Source organism: Leptonychotes weddellii, chromosome 7, assembly GCF_054177405.1.
Source record: "Leptonychotes weddellii isolate Sample4059 chromosome 7, ASM5417740v2, whole genome shotgun sequence".
Lineage (NCBI taxonomy): Eukaryota > Metazoa > Chordata > Mammalia > Carnivora > Phocidae > Leptonychotes > Leptonychotes weddellii.
The window spans coordinates 108,876,079-108,890,178 of NC_138375.1; the positions used below are offsets into that span (position 1 = coordinate 108,876,079).

At 45.2% G+C, this 14,100-nt stretch overlaps 1 protein-coding gene across 7 annotated transcripts in view; it reads left to right on the top strand.

Annotated features, from left to right (window-relative positions):
- Positions 1-14,100, top strand: part of FGF1 (fibroblast growth factor 1) — a 101,361-nt gene that overhangs the window by 27,669 nt on the left and 59,592 nt on the right. The window lies entirely within an intron of this gene.

Consider the following 14,100-nt stretch of genomic DNA (forward strand, 5'->3'; position numbering starts at 1 on the left):
TTTTGTTTATTTATTTGACAGAGAGACACACAGCGAGAGAGGGAACACAAGCAGGGGGAGTGGGAGAGGGAGAAGCAGGCTTCCCGCTGAGCAGGGAGCCCGATGTGGGGCTCGATCCCAGGACCCTGGGACCATGACCTGAGCCGAAGGCAGACGCTTAACGACTGAGCCACCCAGACGCCCCTAAAAAAAATTTTTTTTTCAAGATTTTATTTATTTGCCAGAGAGAGCACAAGCAGGGGAAGCGGCAGGCAGAGGGAGAAGCAGACTCCCTGCTGAGCGAGGAGCCGATGCGGGGCTTGATCCCAGGACCCTGGGATCATGACCTGAGCCGAAGGCAGATGCTTAACAACTCAGCCACCCAGGCGCCCCTAAAAACTGCTTTTAAAACGTAAAGTCTATTAATTAAAAAGAAAAAAACAAGTTAAGAGAGGCAGAGCTGGGACTCAGACCTCTGTATCTGAAGTGTAAGCCAGGGGTCTGGAACTCTGTCTCCAGCTGTGGTGGCAGATTTGGGCTCCTCTGGCTGATGCAAGTCACAGGAGAAAGGTGGGTTGAGATGCAGGGAGGAAAGTTGATGGGCACGCCTGGGTCAATTTTCCCTGGTCCTTGTCTGTGGATGGGACCCTACACGCCCTGCCTCTGGCCCCCTCGCCTCTCACCACTGGCCCTGCCAGGAAGGTGCTCACAGGGAAGAGGTGTAGATATTGCTGTGTCACCAAGGCCCCTGTGTTGACACACACTCAGCTCCTCTGTAGGGATAATCCGGGCCGTGTGCGTGCTATGAGAGTGCGTGGATGTATTCAGCTATATATTTACACTTAAAGTTCAAAATGTTTACCCTTTGGGACTCAGCCCCCCACCTCCAACAATACAGGCACTCTCCATTATCCACCTAATACATTTCTAGAACCTGTGTCTTACAGCTGATTTTATGTGTTAATCATACTTTCCCATGAGAATAATGGAATGGCTGAGGGCGACATATTGAAGATCTCCATCCATGTGATATGAAAGCAACATCTGGTTACTATAAACCTCAGTTGTAGTTTCAATAATGGGGTATGATCCAAATTATAAAATGTGTATGAATGGATTACAAAGGGGGTGATAAAGATTAACACTCACCACCACTATCCTCATTTGGTGGCCACCTAAGAAGTTTCAAGCTCTGGGTTAAGCAGGTCATGTGCCTTAAGTCATTTGATCTTCACAAAATTCCTTTCAGTTAGGTACTATTATATATTGTAGATGAGGACACTGAAGCTCAGAGAGGTTGTGTGACTTCCCAAGGGCACACAGACACTAAGCGGTGGACTCCACAGAATTATTTTTTAACTGCCATGGTCACCTGTGCTGGACTTTTGAACTTCCTGCATATATTATCTTGATAAATCTCCATGGATTTCCCCATCCTTTCTACTCCAAATGTCATGTCCTAGTCCAGCCCTCCCTCTGACCACCCCCCTCCACTCCCAACTCCTCTCAGAAGAACCATCTGTCTCTCAGGTACGTCCCAAACTGGAGGATGCCTCAGCATCACCTGGAGAGGGTTAGTATAGTGTAGACTCAAAAGGTCTGAGGCAGGGCCCAGGAATCTGCATTTATAACAAATGTCCCACGTAATTCTAATGTCGGTGTTCCTTGGATCATACTTTGAGAAATACTAACTGGCAGGTTTCCAGGGGAAATTAATTTTTCTTATTTAAAGCATCTGTTAAAGTGATTTGCAATGTTTATAGCAGCAATGTCCACGATAGCCAAACTCTGGAAAGAACCCAAACGTCCAGCAACTGATGAATGGATAAAGAAGATGTGGTATATATACACAATGGAATATTGTGTAGCCATCAAAAAGAATGAAAATTTGCCATTTGCAATGACGTGAATAGAACTAGAGGGTATTATGCTAAGCGAAGTTAGTCACAGAAAGACAAGTATCATGATTTCACTCGTATGTGGAATTTAAGAAACAAAGCAGATGAACATAGGGGAAGGGAAGGAAAAATAAAATAAGATGAAAACAGAAAGGGAGACAAACCATAAGAGACTCTTAACTATAGGAAACAAATGAACTCTTAACTATAGGGAATAATCTATAGGGTTGCAGGAGGGACGGTAGGTGGGGGGGATGGGGTAACTGGATGATGGGCATTAAGGAGGGCACTTGATGTAATGAGCACTGGGTGTTATATGCAACTGATGAATCACTAAATTCTACCCCTGAAACTAATAATACACTATATGTTAATTAAATTGATTTTAAATAAAAAATTTTAAAAAATAAAACACCTGTTAAAAATATAAATGGTTGGGGTGCCTGGGTGGCTCAGTCGGTTAAGCGTCTGCCTTCAGCTCAGGTCATGATCCCAGGGTCCTGGGATCATGCCCCGCATCGGGCTCCATGCTCAGCGGGGAGCCTGCTTCTCCCTCTCTCTCTGCCTGCTGCTCTGCCTACTTGTGCTCTCTCTCTCTGTCAAAGAACTAAATAAAATCTTTAAATATATATATATATATATATAAATGGTAAAAAATTCAGAAAGTTCAAAAGAGGGGCACCTGGGTGGCTCAGTCAGTTAAGCATCTGCCTTCAGCTCAGGTCATGATCCCGGGGTTGTGGGATCGAGCCCCACGTCAGGTTCCCTGCTCGGCAAGGAGTCTGCTTGTCCCTCTGTCCCTCCCCCCAACTCATGCTCTCTCTTTCTCTCTCAAATAAATAAATAAAATCTGGAAAAAAAAAAGTTCAAAAGAGTAGACAGTAAAAAATATATCTCTCCATGTACAAGGTTGTTCAGAGCAACAGTTTCAATGAGGGTGAAAAACTAACATACCTGTTTGTCCCTACAGAATATATGCAAATACAGTATAGGTTATTTGTAAGACCAGAGCTTACTTACAGAGTTTACTTACATAATATTTGTTGATGTATCTGTATGGGCGTATACAAATAGAGATCTCAGATATAATGTGAGTGAATAGAAGCATCTGCAGAACCAGAGAGCACACTGTTTATGTGCATTACACACACCCCTAAATTCCTAATAGTAGTTGCATCAGAGGAAGAGAGAAATATTATGTAAAAGGAAAATGGGAACTCCAACTTCCTCTCTGATGTTTTATTTTATATATAAAAAAGACCCGAAGAGGGGTGCCTGGGTGGCTCAGTCATTAAGCTTCTGCCTTCGGCTCAGGTCATGATACCAGGGTCCTGGGATCGAGTCCCATATCGGGCTCCCTGCTCGGTGGGAAGCCTGCTTCTCCCTCTCCCCCCACCCCCCGCTTGTGTTCTCTCTCTCGCTGTGTCTCTCTCTGTCAAATAAATAAAATCTTTAAAAAAAAAAAAAGATCTGACGTAAATTTGAGAAAATGTTAACATTTGTTAAATCTGTGTAGAGTGTACACAGGTGTTTCTTCTTATTATTTTTTGTTTGTTTTTCTTAAATAAAAAAGAAAGCTGCCCCTGGCTCCCCAGTTCACCCAGTTTCCTTCCCTGAAGGCAGCCTGTTATTTTTCCTTTGTCCCTGTCTAGGTCAGCCTCAGCATTAACAAGCACCTGAGTCTAATCTACATTCTTCATCTGATTCTCTCCTACCCACTTCAGGACCTGGTCTTATTAAATTCTCTTTGGATCTTCAATCTATTCAGTCCCTTTTCCTGCAGGTTTCTTCTTGACAAACATTCTCAGGTCTCTCATTTTAGAAAAGCTGCTCTCCCATCTTACTCCCTCAAGACACGAATTTTCTTTTGGTGGGATCCCAGTCGTTCCCAGGAGGGTGGTGTGGGCTCACCGTCCCCAGCTTCTTACGCTGACTCAAGCCTCTTGTCTCCTCTCCTGGCTCCCCCATCCACCCATCTCCGGAGACAGACTCAAGACTTTTCTGCAAATCTGATACATTTGGCGGTCCCTTTCTTGACCTTGTCCCCTGCCCATACTTTCGGAAGCACTCCTTATCAGTCTCTTTTCTCACTTCCACACCTCAGCTCACCTCCTCTCGTGCCATCCCGGGCCTCTCCCATGGCCCACCAACTCTGTCTGCTTCTCTTCTCTCTTGTTTTTCTCTCCATTGACGACCTCACCAAGCCCCTAGACGCCAACCTTCAATGCGCATTTTGGGGAAGACACCCACTTCCTCTTGAATTCTCTTCCTGTGGCTTCAGAACCACCTTTCCAACTGTCTGAGGGTCATGCCCACCTCAAAATCCTACAGATAGAGCAAATTCATCCTGCCAAGTTCAAAGTACTTACACAGAGTACATAATTCTGTACTTCTGCTAGGTCAGTTCTTCCTAAATTTAATACGCATACAAGTCAACCTGGGGCGTCTTGTTGAATGGCAGATTCTGGTTCTCTAAGTCTGGGGTGGGGCCTGAGAGTGTGCATTTCTAACAAGTACCTGGGTGATGCCTGTGGGACCCCACACACAAATAGTAAGATGCTAGAGAGATTTCCATTCTCCAGGTCAGGGCTCTCAACTCTGTCTTAAACTTAGAACTACCTGCAGCTCATGCTAGGTATAACATGGTTTAAAAATATGCACATGGTTAGAAGATTTAAATTAATTAACTCTTCTTTTGCCTGGCCCTGGCCCAGATACATGAATCAGAATTTCTGGGTGCGTGGCCTGGGCCACCTACGTTTCAAGAATAACTACTAAGTACCTGGGCAGGCTAGGATTGTGGGAAAGACTGAAGGGACAGTGGTAAGACAAAGCCCCTGCGGAGCCTACCTATTAGTGGAAGTGGTGGTGATGAAACAGGAAAACAGACATCAATATTGGAGAGCATTTCAGGTAAGTGCTACAAAGGAAAGAGTGGAGTTCCAAGTAGAAAAAATCTGAAAAGGGGCTGCTTTAGTTAGGGTGGTCAGGAAAGGCCCTTGTGCAGAGAGGACATTTGAGCTGAGAAATGGACATGTAAAGGTCTAAGGACAGAGAAGCATTTCAGGCTGAGGGAACAGTAAACACAAATGTACTGTGGCAGATCCATGCTTGGTGAGGAAAAGAAGGAAAGCAAGTGGTGAAGGTGGAGCACAATGAGCAAGGGAGGAGCGGTGAGGGATGAGTATTCGGGAGGCTAGAGGCTGATCATGAGCCTGCGGAGCACCATCTTCCCAAGGACAGAGCAATAGTAAGCCTCTAGAAGGTTCTACCCAAGCAAAGCCCTGTAATCAGACTTAAGCAAGCTGCTGTAGGAGGCCAAGGGTTAAAGCAGGATGCAGGTGTGAATGGTGGCTTGGAACACAGTGGGAATAATGGAGAACCCAGAAGAGGGCAGACAGAGGATAAAGCCTGGAACAAGAAAAAATAGAACTTGCTGACGAATGAATGGAATGGGCTTACATGAAGTAGAGACATAAAAGGACTTCTCTGTTTTTCAGCTGAGACATCAGGGACATTTACTAAGATTTGAAATATTTGAGAAAGAGAGGCTGAGGGGCTGCGTGGGGGAAATCAAGTTATGTCTGGGTCATCTTAAGATAATTACTGGACATCCAAGTGGAGATGCTGAACAGGAAGTGGGATTTAAGATCCGTCTAGATATCTTTCCAGCTTTATTCCTCACCTTCAAGAACCCATTATATATGAGCCAGTCCTAATTCAAAGTGTCGTGATTCCAATTCTCACTATGCATTTTCCTAACTCTGTTCCTTCCTATGCTGTATCCTCTGTCCAATGTACCTTCGATCTTGGCCTTTTGAGACCCTAGTCCCACATTACAAACCATCTCAAGTCATCACTGTTCCCTAATATCTCTGTCATCAGTGAGCTGTGCCTCCTGGGGACTCCCATAAGCCCTGATGCCTTGTTTGTGACATCTGTCACATTTTCCCCCCATGAGCTATTCGTGTGCATTTACCTGCCCTGCTGGGCTGTAAGTTCCTGGAGGGCAAGGCTTGCCTCCTATTCTTTTACTGTATCCTCCATGATATCCAGAAATACATCCAGCACATAGAAGGCTACTCATTAGAAGTGTTGAATAATTGAGGATTGGGACATGTTCTGAGATGATCACCTGAGGTTAATCTAGTCATCAGTGATCAAAGGTGACAGGTTTTCTTAACCCTGGAGGAACTGGTGACTGCTGAGTCTCTGGGTCATTGGTATAGAACCACCTAGTATGATGCTGAAACTCTTGACACACGTATGCCATTGCTTATCTCTAAGTAGTAATGCATGCTTTAGGCCAAGAGTATATCCTTTTTAAAAAGTCTGAATCTCATGTGTGAACTCACTAAAGACGCCTATTGTTGGAAAAGCTGGTGGTATGTTCTTTCCCAAGAGAAAAACTCCCTTTGTAATTATCACCACTGCTGCCCAAGGCCCAAGTTGCTAAGACTGGACTGTGATCCACTTTGCTTTCTGTGGGGGCATGTCTATTACACTGGGGCACTGGAAAAACTGGTGTTGAGCCCAGTTCAGTTTATATAGCCTCATGCTCAATTTGTCCATGAGGCTTCATTATAATCAGATTGATTTATTATAGCGCATTTTGCCTCATGGCATGCAAGGCATGGATTGTGTACTAGGGAAGAGAGAATGACAGGTCAGATATTGAACAGTGGGCTCTTGGTACACAAGCTGGCAGACACTGAGAAAGTAAGAGAAAACCAAGACAGAAATGGAGAGTAGTGGCCATGAAGGGAGGCTGGGGTGTGGCCAGAGCTCATAGGGCACTATAGGTAAGGGATCACTCCTGCAAGAGGGGCATGGGGGCTGAGTGAGATTAACAGAGAAATAAAATAAGAAAGGATGGAGAAGTAATGGAGGCTGGGGGAGGAAAATGGTCAAAGAACGTTGTCAGTTCCCACAGCGATCATCTACTGAGTGTTGATTATGTGCCAGGCATTGTGATGAAAGCTTTACACAGATTGTCTGATTTACTTTTCCCACAACCTGTAGTAGATACTATTTAACCCATTTTTACAAATGAGGAACTTGAGGATCAGAGAAGTTAAGTAACTTACTCAGGGTCGCAGAGCTAGAATAGGCAAGCTGGGATTCAGACCCAGGTCTGTTGGACACCAAAGCCTATGTTCGTAACGACTGCTTTATACTACCTGCTGATATGGACGGAGGGGCATTTCCTCCCACCAAGCCTGCTGTAGGCTGAGAAACACAGTGTCTTCCAATACTCCAAAGAGCAAGGTACTGAGTGATGAGCTAAGTTAGAGGTGTTGTTAAAAAGCCCTGCTATGACTGAGCTGTCTGCCGGGGCTGAGGGTGCTCAGGGTGGAGATGCTCTCATCCATCATCAGGGAATACTCACTCCATTGTGTCGGGCCCCACCTAAATGTTTTTTTATTGTCTGCTCTTCACCATGAGTAATGCCACTTTCCATTTTAAGCTGGGAGCTTCAGGAGATGACCGTGTTATAAGCCAGAGTTTAAAGCTAAGTGCTGCCTGGGGGATTACTCACCCACTTCAAGACGTGGCCAACATCTCACCCTCACACTCAAGATGCTGCTGGAATATCCTCTTCCTTGCCAAAGCCTAAAGGAAATCTGGCTTCCCCTAGAATCAGACTGGGAATGGTGCCAGGTTATCAGAAAGCTGGCAAGTTAACTAATTCTCCAAGTGAAACTACTGTGGTTGTTCTGGTCCCTGCCTGTGTGGTAAAGTTTGCTTGCTTATTCATTCATGTGGCATAGGCTGAGGGCCTACTATGTACCAGGCACTCTGTTCCGTGATAGAGATACTGCAGTGATCTAGATGGCTTTAGTCCTCGTCCTCAGGCAGTTAACAGTCTGGGGAAGATGAGCAGTTATAACAAGATGTCATAACCAGTAGAGTGTAAGAAATGATAGGACGTGAGGAGCTCAGAGAGTCTGAAGCACTCACAGCTGAAGGATTTATGCCAGGGTAGGAGCTGACTGGGTTTCTTAATTGTAAGCAACCAAAATTGACTTTGACTGCTAATAAACAGAAAGAGAATTTAGAGAACCTGGGGTTGCCCCAAGAATCACTGGGAAGGTGTGGTGGTCCAATATCACAGGAAGGGTGTAGCCAGACCAAGACCCTGGGGGGTGGGTAATCCCTCAAATAGGGGATGTGGCTTCAGATACTGGGCAGTCAAAAGGATGACAAATGTCCAGGACAGCAGGTAGAAGTAAGGAAGGTAGGGAGGAGAAGCCTGTCTCAGAATGACCTAAGATAGTCTGAGTCACAGAAACCAAAAGGAACAGCTTAAAGAGAGTGCTGGCTTATTGAAGGAAGCAGGCAATGGGGCCAGGCAGCCAAGCTCCCAGGGGTTTCTGTAGGGAGTGAAGTTTGCTGCTCAACCAGACTTTGAAGCTTCTGTGGGGAAACAGCCCTGTGGCAGCAGGTAAGGAGGAACTGTATTCTAAGCCTTTCCCTTTTGTTTTTAGGGCTCCTGGGGCCATTCTGGAAGGCCCCAGTTCTCAAAGGATGCCTTGAACTTATAAAAACCAGCTAAATCAGAAGAACATTCTCCATATCATAGTTGGAAATGATGACAGAGATAAGCCAAGGAGATAATAATGATAATAGCCAATGTTGACTGCTTGTGCTAACATGAGCTTACATGCATTATTTCATTTACTCCTCATAATAAGCCTATTAGTTTACAGACAAACAGATGGAGGCACAAAGATTATAGATGACTTGGCCACGGTCCCATGGTCAGCAGATGGTGGAGAGGGATGCAAATGCAGATCTGCTTTACTGTAACTAGAGTCTGCTGACAGGAGCCACAAGAATGGAAAGGTCAGAGAAAGAAAAGTGAGAAATCATTTTTTTTTTCTGTGCCAAGTGTATCATAAGAGATTGGAAGCCTAGTCCCTTACCTCTTACCTCTCGCATCAGTACCATGTTGAATCTTAAGGATCGCCACTGCTCCCAAGCAAGAAATTTTCAAATTTTATCTGAAGGGGAAAAGACCTGTTTTCTAGAGGGAGTCTTGAGTGAGGAACTTGTAGCAGTAAAGTCAAGGTATTGACCCCTAGACTACAGCAAGAGCTATATACAGCATTTTTAATGGATTTTTAAAAGTAGAAATTTCTCTAATTATACAAATAATACATGATATTTGTGAAAAATGAGGGAAATATGGAAAAATAGAAAGAAGAAAACAACAGTCATCTGTAACCTCCCCATTCGATGATGGCTATTGTCACATTTGTGTGTGTGTGTGTGTGTGTGTAATTTGTACTCTCACTTTCCAATCCATATATATGTCGTACTGTCTTGTAAAATCAGTTCCTCATATCTGAAATAATTGTTATTTGCCTTGATTTCATCCTTTTCCTCAAGGAAAAAGTGTATCAGAGTGCTCCATTTTGCAAATCTACTAAGTGAATATCAGTTCCAGAGTAGAGCATGGTATGTAATGCAAGCCTGTTTGTTCAAATAAGTGTGTAGATAACATGGGGCTCCCTGGGATGCACTGCATACAGTGTTTGTGAAAAGGCCTAGTTCTTTGAGGAGGACTTGGTTGTTCATCATTCACTGACATTTCTAACCAGTAAGCATTACCTGAAAAATGTCTACTATACTGAGTAACCTCATCATTTATTAGATAACTATTTATGTATCAGGAGAGATTTATTTCATCATCTACCATATGGATAACATTCAAAAACGTTACATAGACAGAAACCAGAAAAGCGGTTTCTAGGACTGAGCTCCAAGTGGAATCCTGGTTCTGTCTGATCCCACTTCCCCTTCTCAAGCCTAGGGGACCTCATCTCCTTCAACATCCCTGCCAAAGGTGGTTCAAAGCCCCCCAGTCCAGCACACACAGGAACTTGGCTTTCTCGGGCAGGAATGCAGCTGGGCCTCTCCAGTCCTCTCTGAGTATCTCATCTGGGAGCCCACATGGCTCAAGCCAGCCCACAGCCAGGTCTGGTAGACTGCTGCTGTTGTCAGCTCTTGGCACACCCAGTGCCATCCATCTCTTGTCCTTTTCTCCCACTCATTGAGACAAAGTCCCACCAGTTCAGGAGCCCTGCGTGCTTCCTCTGTGCAGCCCAGACATCTGTTTTGAGTTGAGAGTCAGTGGCCGGTCAAGCGCCTGCACGATGCAGCTGGATTTGTTGATGTAAACAAAGGAGCTTGCATGTGAGTTTTCTGACCCCGAAAAGGCCCCATAGGACGATCCCCTCGGGCCTCCGTCAGGATTTTAACCTTGTCCAAGGGGACAAGGAAAATGAACTTGAGTTTAGTTAATGAGCTACAGCCGAGAGAGAAGCAAAGCACTTGGGCCCTCTCTTTCCTTCGCTGTCTCCATGTAACCCTGTTCTCACTGGGCCATTCCTCAGCCTGAACTGAGGCCGGATCACTGCCGGGCGAGCCATGTGGGGCTCCGGGGAGCCACGGGTTAGCCGGCTCCTCTGCTCGTGGCGGACACTTTCCTTCACACCCCCAGTGCAGGGCTCCCTTCCCCCCTTGCTTTTTTCGCTTTGTGTTTCCATGCTTCGTTAGATTTTATCTTTACTTACAAAAGCAAACAGTTCCTACCTAAATTTATGTTTTAACAGTTAATCATCTCTGGCCCCACCATCTATTCTACTTTTTAGCTCCATGAAATTCCTGGGGTCCTCTTCACATAGGACATTTGCAAACAAAAAAACTAAATGATAATTCAGTTCGAAAGACCTCCTAACTCTGGGAGTGACTGAATTTCTTCATTGCTCAAGAATGAAGTTTTTTCATCAATGAAACCGAGAATAATGGTATGCTCAAGTGCCACCCCATGAAATCATGAGATAACATCTAGGAAGCACTTCATAAGACAGTACAAATTAATTAGGCTTTATAGTTATATACTTACTTTTTTTAATTTCCTAACATGCTATGTTTTGATCATGCTTACTTTTACAATTACCTTCTGTTGCAACTGGTTATATATTTCCAGTAGTGATACCAAATTTCCATGTGATTTAAATTCCAGTTTGAACACTAACTCAACTTTAAACATACTAATTAAATGATAAAGATAGATTCGAGCTGCATAAATCTAGATTAATCAGGACAAATCGTTCTGTATATATGGAAAATGAACCCACTGGAAGAAAAGAAATGACCAAGGAAATAAGAAACCCCAACCAACCCCTAAATCAACCAACTAACCAACCAGGCAGCAGAAATCTCAGAGTAAACATGGACATCAGTGGCGCCGTGCAAGATGATTTTCTTTCTTTTTTTTTTTTTAAAAGATTTTATCTATTTGACAGAGAGAGGCAGTGAGAGTGGGATCACAAGCAGAGGGAGAGGGAGAAACAGGCTTCCCACTGAGCAGGGAGCCCGATTTGGGGCTTGATCCCAGGACCCTGGGATCATGACCTGAGCCGAAGGCAGATGCTTAATGATTGAGCCACCCAGGCGCCCCACGTACAAGATGATTTTCAATGGCTCTTTACCACCAACAAGACCAAAACAGCCAAATTAGGCATTTAGTCTTCATGGCCCTGCTTCTTCCTGTGTCCCCCACAACTTGCTTTTCTTATCCTGCCATCCTCACTGGAAAGCCTCAGGCATCTGACATTCTCGACTAGAACCATCTGGGTGTGGGTCTCCCTCAAGAATTCTATGCTCCAAATTACCATTTGTCCAAATCATGACTTTTTTTTTTTAAGATTTTTTTTTTAAAGATTTTATTTATTTATTTGACCAGAGAGATACAGCAAGAGAGGGAACACAAGCAGGGGGTGTGGGAGAGGGAGAAGCAGGCTGCCTGCCAAGCAGGGAGCCCGATGTGGGGCTCGATCCCAGGACCCCGGGATCATGACCTGAGCCGAAGGCAGATGCTTAACGACTGAGCCACCCAGGCACCCCTTTAAGATTTTATTTATTTATTTATTTATTTATTTGACAGAGAGAGAGACAGCAAGAGAGCACAAGCAGGGGGAGCGGCAGGCAGAGGGAGAAGCAGGCTCCCCGCTGAGCAGAGAGCCCGACATGGGGCTCCATCCCAGGACCCTGGGACCTGAGCCAAAGACAGACGCTCAATTGACTGAGCCACCCAGGTGCCCCAAGACTCTTTAAAATAGGTATGTTTTTAAAATATTAGCCAGAAATCTTAGTTATCCAATTTAATAAATGTCAGCAAATATCCACTGAGCATCTACTAAGTGTGAGACAAGAGTGTGTCCATGGGAGAAGGGAGAGCATAAGATCCAATCCCTGTCCTCAAGGAGTTGAAAAGTCACTAGGGAGGCCAACCAGAGGATGCAAATAACTATAATTGATGGGTAGAATGTAGTGACTGCCACAAACAGCGCCAGCCAACACGCTGCAGGAGGAGACAATGAATTTGAACTTGGTGAGGATCAGGACAGGTTCACAATGGAGGCAGCACTGGCCCTCAGAGAAGCACCTGTCCTTTGAAAAGATTCTATTAACTCTTGTGGCTCCCCAGTTGGTGAATTATTTTGAGTCCTGTGCCTATTCTGGGCTAACAACTGGAAGAAAGCTTAGCATCCTGACTTTTCTTCCCCGAAATGCGCCAGCTCCTTGCTCCAGGGGATCACGCAGTCTCCTCCAGCCAGTGAAACACACTGGGACACATGGGGCTCTGCACACGTCCCTGACCCCACCCACTGAATTCCTGCTCATCCTCAAAGGTTGCAGCTCAGTGTGACCTCCTCAGAGACACCCGGACCACTCTCCCCCTGCTGATGCACTCCCGCTCTCCGGCCACTGGTATCTGATTTCAATGGACGGAGAGAAGAATTGGCACTGTTTCAGATTATCTTAGCTGTTCACTTTTTTAAAAATGCAGTATCTCCCCCTACAGGAGAAAAAATAGACAAGAAAGCGGGAACTTGGCTTTTCTATTGCCTCTGTGTCCTCCGTGCCTGATAAATCATAGTATTTAATAAGTATTGGTTGAATGAATTAATGAATAGTAATAGATCAACTCATCCCTTCCCTGGTTTTTTTCATCTCTCTGATCTGTTATTTTTGCGGGGAGAGATCAATGGTTTTAGAAAATATGTAGGATTAATGTCATACTGATGTAATCAATCAAAAATATTCATACTTGGGACCGCCTGGCTGACTCAGTCAGTAGAGCATGCGACTCTTGGTCTCAGGGTTGTGAGTTTGAGCCCCACGTTGGGTGCAGAGATTACCTAAGAATAAAATCTTTAAAAATATATTCACCCTGGGGCTCAGTATGGCGACTGGCAATTAGCAGAGTTTCTTGGGCTTTGGTTCATGAGAGGTTTTCTGCACAGTGCAGGTCTTTTCAGCAAAACCCACATGCTGCGCAGCACAATACAGCTCATCACCCCACTCCCGCCCTCATTCCTTTCAGCAACTATTTAGTAAGCACGTATTACGTACCATGACGTGCAAGGCACTGCAGATACAAAGCTGAGCGTCACAGACAAGGGCTCTGCCCTAATGGAGCAAAGTGGAGAGGGAGAAAGAGTCCACGAAACAGCACCAGTGAAGAACAAAGGGATAAGGGGCACCCCACCCTCACCCCCGCCGGAGGGCTGGGCCTGCTCCTGCGGCTGGTCGTAAAAGAAGGCTTATTTGAGTAACATTTGAGGCGAAGTCTGAAGAAGAAGTAGGAATGTGCTGGGGGTGGGAGGCAACGTTGGCAAAGAGAGCTCCAGGCCAAGGGAAAAGCAAGTTCAAAGGCCCAGAGGTGAAAGCAAGGTTGGCACATTTATAAAATGGAAGCTCACTCTTGTTAGAGGCGCCTGAAGGGTCCGATGCCAGGGAACATGGGCCTTTTTATTCAACACCAAGACCAAGAGAGCATGGAGGCAGTGTGGGTCACTGACTGTGCCTTGGGAAATGCCTGGAATGTAAGCTCCATGGGGTAAGGACACTGCCAGCTTTATTCACCATATGAGAATGGGGCCAGGAACACAGCAGGGTCTTAATAACCATTTGCTGAGTGAATGAATGAAGCGCCCTAAGATGATCTCAGCTGTCTCCTCTAGTGTCACCAGGCCCCAAGGCATCATAAGACTGGGAGGCGTCTTGAGAGCTGGCTGGTCTGCTCCGCCCCCTCAGGCTGTCTGACCTGCCCTGAAAACTCTCAGAGGGGACACTATCTTGTGTATTTTATGAAGAATAGTGGCATGACTCGGAAATTCAGTTCTGAGGTCATACACATGCAACTGAG